Consider the following 8,773-nt stretch of genomic DNA (forward strand, 5'->3'; position numbering starts at 1 on the left):
ATTTGTAGTGCTGAAGTGTACAGAGGAATAGAGGGTGTTGTTTGCTACCTATAGACTGACTAGAGAGGCCGAGAGATGGTGGATGGCAGTGAAACTCTTGGAGCAGTAGAGGATGGTACATGTGGAGATGTTGTGGGAGTGATTTAACGAGACATTCTTCGATAGGTATTTTCCAGCCTCGTCCAGGGAAGTTAAGATAGAGGAGTTCCTAAATCTGAAGCAGAGACAGCAGACCGTGCAGCAATACACAGCGAGGTTCATCAAACTATCTCGCTTCACCCCGTACATTATTCTAGATGAGACGACAAAGGTACGATAGTTTGACAGAGGCATGAGGAGAGAAATATATAAACAGGTGTCGATACTGAAGTTATAGGGTTTTATTGAGCTGGTAGATATTGCCACTATAGTAGAGATTGAAGAACGATTGGAGGCTAAGGAGCAGAGGTAGAAGAAGAGATCCGCACCTTCTGGTTCCCAATAGGGAGTTGGCCATGGTTTGTGGAAGAGAGGTGGCTACTACAAAGATCGGAGGAAGGAGACAGGGACTTAAGGTTTTTAGGGTACACAACCACTTCCAGCTTGCCCGACTTATGGGAAGAGACACCTGGGGGAGTGTCATGCCGGGTGAGGTGTTTGCTACCGGTGTGGGGAGCCAAGGCATATGATAAGGGATTGTCAAGCTCATATTGGTTCTGCTCCTGCTCCTAGACATGCTCTAGGAGGCTATCAGGCGCCACATGGAGGCTAGGAGAGGAATATGGCTCCAGTCAGGGCTTTCACTCTAACGCCGGGTGACGCTGAGGCGGCCGGCGATGTGGTGATAGGTACGGTTAATATGTTTTCATATAAAGTTATTGCACTATTTGACTCAGAGGCCACGCACTCGTTTGCATCTATGAAATGTGTTAAATTATGTGGAGCAGACACACAATTATTAGATATTGAATTATTAGTGGCTACACCAACTAGGTCAGCCATGAAGTGTAGTAGGGTACTCCGTGGCTATCCATTTGACATTTAGGGGAGGATTTTATCTGCTAATTTGGTGGTGCTAGATATGTATGAGTTTGATATCACTTTCGGCATGGATTGGCTAGTAGCTAATTATGCCAGTATAGATTGTTGTGTGAAAGAAGTGATATTCAGACCTCCAGGGAAACTAGAATTTAGATTTACAGGGTCACGAGTGCAATCTCTACCTCAGTTAGTTTCAGTTATTCAGGCGAGGAAACTACTTTAGAATGGTTGTCAGGGATTCGTGGCTTTTGTGAAGAAAATGTCAGAAAATGAAATGAAGCTTATTAACATGCTAGTAGTAAAAGAATTTACAGATGTGTTTCTAGATGAATTACGAGGTCTGCCACCTGAACGTGAGGTAGATTTCTCTATTGATCTACTTCCAAGTACAACGCCAATTTCTAAAGCCTCGTATCGAATGGCGCTAGCAGAGTTGGTAGAATTGAAAGATCAGTTGCAGGATTTACTTGATAAGGGCTTCATATGACCTAGCGTATCTCCGTGGGAAGCTCCAGTACTATTTGTGAAGAAAAAAGACGGGTCTATGAGGATATGCATAGATTACAGGGAGATTAATAAAGTGACAATCAAGAACAAATATCCTCTACCCCATGTAGATTATCTATTTGACCATATCCAGGGTACACAGGTGTATTCTAAGATCGACCTCTGATCAGGCTACCATCAAGTAAAGGTAAGGGTAGAAAATGTATCGAAGACGCCCTTTAGGACCAGATATGGGCATTACAAGTTCCTTGTTATGCCATTTGGTCTGACGAATGCTCCTACGATATTTATAGATTTGATGAATAGGATCTTCCATCCATTTTTAAACTAGTTTGTTGTTGTGTTTATTGATGATGTACTGGTCTATTCGAGGAGCTATGACAAGCATAAGGTACATTTGAGGTAGGTCTTGCAGATGTTCAAGGAGAAGAAGTTGTATGCCAAGTTCAGTAAATGTGATTTCTGGCTTGAGAAAGTTGTGTTTTTGGGGCACATTATCTCAAGAGACGAAATTTCTATGGATCCTAGTAAAATTGATGCAGTAGAGAATTAGGCTAGACTGAGGAACATCCAGGAGATCAGGAGTTTCTTGGTGTTAGCTAGATAATACTGTCGTTTTGTCGAGAGGTTCTCAGCTTTATCAGGGCCTCTAACACGACTGATTAGGAAGAATGCCAAGTTTGAATGGGACGATAGCTGTAAGAAGAGTTTTCAGGAATTAAAGTAAAGGCTAGTCACAGCACCAGTATTGATCATCCCGTTAGGGGGTGAGGGTTATACTATTTACAGTGATAAGTCATTGAAAGGACTTAGCTGTGTATTGATGCAACATGGCAGGGTGGTGGCGTATGCGTCCAGGAAGTTGAAAGAATATAAGAAACACTACCCTACCTATGATCTTGAATTGGCTGCAGTGGTACATGCATTGAAGATTTGGAGGCATTACCTGTACGGCGAGCGATGTGAGATTTTCTCTGACCATAAGAGTTTAAAGTATTTTTTCACTCAAAATGAATTGAATGTGAGACAGAGGAGGTGGTTAGAGTTAATTAAATATTTTGATTGTATTATCAATTATCACCTAAGAAAAGCAAATGTGGTAGCTAATGCGTTGAGCTGGAAGTCTGTGAGACCAGTGTTAGCAGCTATGGAGATCCAATATCCGATTATGATGGATCTGGCGAGACTCAGCATAGAGTTAGTAAAGGGTGATCCTCTAGTATGTATCACCAATCTAATGGTACATCTTACCCTACAGCAAAGAATTAAAGCCCCTCAGAAGGAAGACCAAGAATTAGCAGAGGTTATAGATAGAGTGCAAACTGGTCAGGATAAGGAATTTTGCATTTCAGATGAAGGAGCTTTATAGATTTGTTCCAAATTATGTGTTCTTATTGATGCTGACATCAGGAATACTATTTTGGAGGAGGCTCATAGATCTTTGTATACGGTTCATCCTGATAGTACGAAAATATACAGGGATCTGCGAGAGTTCTATTGGTGGAGTGGTATAAAGAAGGAAATTGCCGAGTATATAGTGCAGTGTTTGATGTGCCAGTAGGTAAAAGCTGAGCACCAGAGGCCGACGGGTCAGTTGCAGCCGCTATTTATCCTAGAGTAGAAGTGGGATCATATATCTATGGACTTTGTCTCACGGGTGCCTTCGGCATCGCATGACTAGAATGGAATTTGGGTGATAGTAGATCGGTTGACTTAGACTGCCCATTTCCTCCCTATCAAGATCAGCTACTCTCTCAACCGTTTGGTAGAGATTTACATTCGGGAGATAGTTCATTCTCACGGAGTGCCTGTGTCCATAGTGTCAGATCGAGAATCACGTTTCACGTCATGATTCTAGGAGAAATTTGCAGAAAGCTTTAGGGTCTCAGCTATCATTTAGCACGATATTCCATCCTCAGTCAGATGGGCAGACTGAGAGGATGATACAAATACTAGAAGATATGCTCCGAGCAGGTGTATTAGATTTTGGGGGTAGTTGGACTCAGTACATGTCGCTAGTGGAGTTTGCATATAATAATAGTTATCAGGCCAGCATTGGCATGACACCGTTTGAGGCTTTATACGGTAGGAGATGTCAATCTCCTTTGTATTAGGACGAGATGGGTGAGTGGCGAGTTGTGGGACCAGAGCTTGTGCAGCAAGCATATAATAAGATTCGGCTCATCAGGGATAGAATCAGTGCAACTCAGAGCCAACAAAAGAGTTATACCGATAATTGTCACACGAAATTAGAATTTGATATTGGTGATCATGTATTTTTTAAAATAGCTTCGTTAAAAGGGATTATGAGGTTTGGAAGGAAGGGTAAACTTAGACCTAGGTTTATCGGTCCGTTTGAGATTTTAGAGAAGGTGGGACCAATTGCCTACAAGTTAGCTTTACCACCTGCATTATCTAGGATGCACGAGGTATTTCACATTTCCATGTTGAGGAAATACATCCCAAATCCTTCTCATATAATCAGTTTTAGTGAATTAGAGCTCAGTGATTCTCTAGTCTATGAGGAGATGCCAGTGTAAATTCTAGATAGAAGAGAACGGGAACTATGGAATAAGAAAATTCCTTTGGTAAAGGTTCTATGGAGGAATCATGCAACAGAAGAGGCTTCTTGGGAGCTCGAAGAACATATCAGACAAAAATACCAACAATTGTTCCAAGAAGTTTAGATGTAATTAGGAAATGTAAGTAAATATGTAGTATTTCTTTTGCAGGTACAAGTAATACTTTAGTCAATAAGTGGCATTTTAGTTTTGGGGGAAATTTTCTTTTAGTATATGCAATCTCTCAGGACTCAGAATGTTACCACGATATTCCTCCGCCATAAGTGAGGGTAAGTAATAAAATAAGTAGAACATTTTGCCTTTAAGGGATGATGAATTATATGAATAGTAAATTTCGAGGATGAAATTTTATAAGGAGGGGATAATGTAATGACCCGAAGAATAATGGTATTTAAATAATAAAGAAAATGGAAAATGGGAAACGATAATAGAAAGAGGCAACAGGCTTCGTCGACATTGTATATTTGGCTCATCGACGGAGGTATGCTTCGTCGACGAGAAGATACAGAGAGGATGTTTTTGGGCGCCTCTGAATTTCGTCAATGAAGGGGAGAGTTCGTCGATGAATTTCCTCTTAACCTTGTCGACAAGGTGACGTGACTCGTCGACGAAGCCCCTAGTATAAATAGCCTAAAACTCAATTTTTACGCAGAAAAATTGGCAAAAACGCTCTATCTCTTCTCCCTACAGTTTCTCTCTCCTCTCTCTTCAATTTCAGCTCCTTCATTCGCCAGATTGACGATCTGAGGCAACCAAGACGCTCCTGGGGACGTTCTCTCCAAGTCTACCAAAGTGGATCGTCAGTGGAACAGAGTTGAAATTCAGGGTGTTGTCATTTTCAAGGTGTTGAACGGGGAACCATGCGGGTGCAGGATGAGCACGTTTTAGGGTGTTTATTTTCAATGTCAAGTAAAGGAATAAACTAAAGAAGTTATTTTCCTTGCAAATTATTATTATTTATCAATAAATTACTTTTCAAGAAAGCGTGTACTTTATTTGAATATTGTTGAGAAAATGCATATTTGGGAAAATACTGCTGTTATAATATGATTTTAGAATAAAATATATGATTTTGGAATAAAATATATGATTTTACTCAACATTGTGTGGTATGAATATGGTTTTACATGATAAGTATTATGTTATGGAAAATTTTATGAGTAAAGAATGTTTTTAGAAATTATGAAATAATATAGTACATTATGATTTTGAAATACATGATAATTGATTTATTTATTCAGAATGATATGTATGAGGTATTCGGCGCAAGGCCATGATTGATAGCTGGCATAAGGCCGTGTTTTACGTATGATTTCGGCGCAAGGCCGTATTTATGAAATGTTCAGCGCAGGGCCGTATTTATGAAATTATAGAAAAATCTATCAATTCATTTATGTTAAACGCTATATTTTCATATATTATATGTTATCAGAACTCGGATGTTAGTTTAGTTTAGTTTCAAGAGCACGGTACCATAGCTATATAGATAAGATATCTATGTTCAGATTTGTGCTAACCGCCCCACAAGGGGGTGGGAGATGGATTGTCGATGTGGTTTTCAGTGTAAAGTTGTAGACATCCACCTAATAGTTCGAACTAGGGTGTGGCGGTCGGGTCCCGCCTTCGGGCTGCACAACCTGTTATGAGGTAATACATGACATCGGCTAGCTATACATTTTGGGTGAATTTTCAGTATTATCAGCTATATCAGACATTTTATGAACTATATGATTTATTAAAAAATACGAAAGTATAAGATTATTTAGTATGTTATGATGAATGTTTCCAAGTATATGAAATGTATTATATATGTATAATTGCATCAAATATTCATGTTACCATACAACTGTATTTAGTTTTTTTTTCTTACTGAGAAGTATCTCACCCCCGAACTTAAATGATTTTCAGGAAACCTAGAAGGACCAGCGGATCAAGGCCGTCGTTGAGTTAGTATGGTACTACCCAGCTAGGAGGGTAGGTTTTGATCTAGGAACAGATGATTGGTGTTGTGAGTTCCTAGATATGTTTGTATTTTGTATTTTGTATTTTTTTGAGATTGTACATAAACACAGTGTTTTAGATTTTTGTTAACTCTGGTATTATGTATTTTGTGGTCATGAGAATGTGATTTTCATTTACTGCTGCTTAGGTTTCCACTGTCAATGTCAGATGTGTCCCCGTTACCCACGGGTTCGGGTTGACCTTATTATTAAATATGTTTTATTATATGATTAGATAAACAAGTCGTTATAGGGGGAATAATTTGGTAAAGTAATTTGGTTGAAATAAATTGGGTGCATATTGATAGGGGGAGCCTTCTTAGGCTTATTCCCATATTTTTGTCGGTTATATTTGTCATTGTTAAAAAGGGGGAGAATGTTGACCTTATAGGTCTTTGATTATGATAAATACTCAGTATATCTAATGGTTGTTTGAGATTATGTGCAAAAAACTAAATTGTCAAGATCAAGATGCACATAGAAAAAGTGAAGAATCAAGACCCAAATCATTTTTTGATGTAATATATAATTCATTCATGTAATTGGACTGTAATAGTAATTAGGACTTTTGCTTGTAATAACCCCACACCCTATATGCATGGTCTAATAGGTAAGCACAAACTGAAATATAATTAAAATAGGACCTAGAAAAGACCTTAGGACACTCGCCATTGCACGTGTATGTGTTAGGCACTTGAATTGAGTGATTGTGGAATAAAACAGGACCGAATTGCACAAAATGTGCACCTTCGGACCTATTCAGGTCATTTTGCCCCTATTGACTGAACCCATTCTAGGTCAATTGGTTGACCACAGTTCGGTCGACTAAGCTTCTGAAGCTCATTTGACCCCGGTCGGCCGAACCCCCTTGAAGTCAACAGTTTGACTTCCTAGTCCATCAAGAGAAATTTGTATACCACCAAATTGGGCGATCGAGTTCCCATGTGTGGGAATCCAACGGTCTGGTCGACCAACCAGTCTAGTTCATTCTAGTCCTGGTCGATCGAACCTCGCTAATTTGGAAAAATCGACTTGTACATACTTATCCGGTTGACCGTACCTAAAGTTTATTTTTGGCCCAGTCGACCGAACCATATGAACTTGGGTCGACCGAAAGTATTCTAGTCAACTAGTGCTCTCGGGTTGCCCTGTATTTTTACCGTGGTTAACTATTTTTTAATAGGGCTAAAAAAACTAAATGTCATTAAAAATTTTCTAATAATCCCAACCTTGTCCCTAACGGTTATAATTTCAGGGGAGTCTATATATAGCCCTTCATTTGGGAAAATTAGCAAGAAGATTCGCAAACCCAATTAAAAATTCTCTCTCAAGCCAAATATTTTCTACTACTCATTTTCATACTCCAATCACTCATACTTACCCTCTTTGATTGCTTGAATCCTCTGTAAGTTGATTGAGTTTTTTTTTTTTATTTGGTTTGCTCTCCCATTCTTGTGTGGTTGATTCGATTTTAACAAGAGCTAAGCCTAAGTGTTTTTAGGGGACTTTGCTAATAAGTCTCTCTTAATAAAACTTGTATTAAGCTTATAAGTATTGCATTTGTGTTGCAATATCTTAGGAAGCTTGTATTTGTTTTTGGGCCGCAAAAAATTTTTCCAAAACATTCTCAAATATCTTGGGTGATCTATCTTGACATCTTTTTGAAAAGATATTTGTGTTCATGATATTAATCTTTGTTGCAATATTTATTTACATATCATTTGTTGAATCCAAAGAATATATATCTTTTGCAAACCAAACATATTCATTATCAATATTCACGTGATTGAGATATCCTGCTGATTGGTAAACTCAGAAATGTCGTTGACTGACCATAGGGACCGAATGACCTTCGGGCACCCTTCGGTCGACCTTCGGTCAACCGACGCTGGATTTTTGGGACTATCTCAAAATAGCCTTAGTAAGACCCTAGTATGACTCTAGGTCCCAACACTCATGCACATATATCATACAAAATACAAGAATGTTGCAAAATGCACTTAATTGAATACTTTTAGAGAATTTGAGAGAGCTCGGGCGACCGAACCCCAAGAGTTCAAAACTCCTCAAGTGCCCAAACTGTTGAGAAGTCAACAATTGACTTAGGCTCTCGGGCGATCGAACATTTTTGTGCACACGTTCCACAGGCGACTGAACCACCTGAAAAGGACATTTCACCAACTCGGGCTACCAAGATATTTAGTTCAAATTAAGCTCCGGGCGACCAAACACATGAGTTCGGGCTACCGAACCTATGATCGGGCACCCAAAAGTCTGAATAAATGTTTCTAACTTTGATTCGAGCCACCAAACTGGGACTCAGGCTACCAAACCTATTTAAAGGTCATTTATAACTGTGTCTATTCGGGCGACCGAACCACGGCTCAGCCACCCAAACCTCACCGGGTTAAAAGTGTTTTAACTGTGGTAAATACGAGTTATTTTAATTACATTTAAACATTTTGGAACTTTTTTAAGAATACCCAATAGGTCCCAAACGGTTATATTTTTTATCTTACCTATAAATATAGGCTTATTTGTAAGGATTAGCAATTAATTAGAAAAATTATTGGCCAAAAATCCTCTCTACTCCAAAAATCCTACTTTACCCAAATACCCTCAAATACTCATTCTTTTTATACATCTTGGTATTGTAAGAGCTTA

This window comes from Malania oleifera, chromosome 9, assembly GCF_029873635.1.
Source record: "Malania oleifera isolate guangnan ecotype guangnan chromosome 9, ASM2987363v1, whole genome shotgun sequence".
NCBI lineage: Eukaryota > Viridiplantae > Streptophyta > Magnoliopsida > Santalales > Ximeniaceae > Malania > Malania oleifera.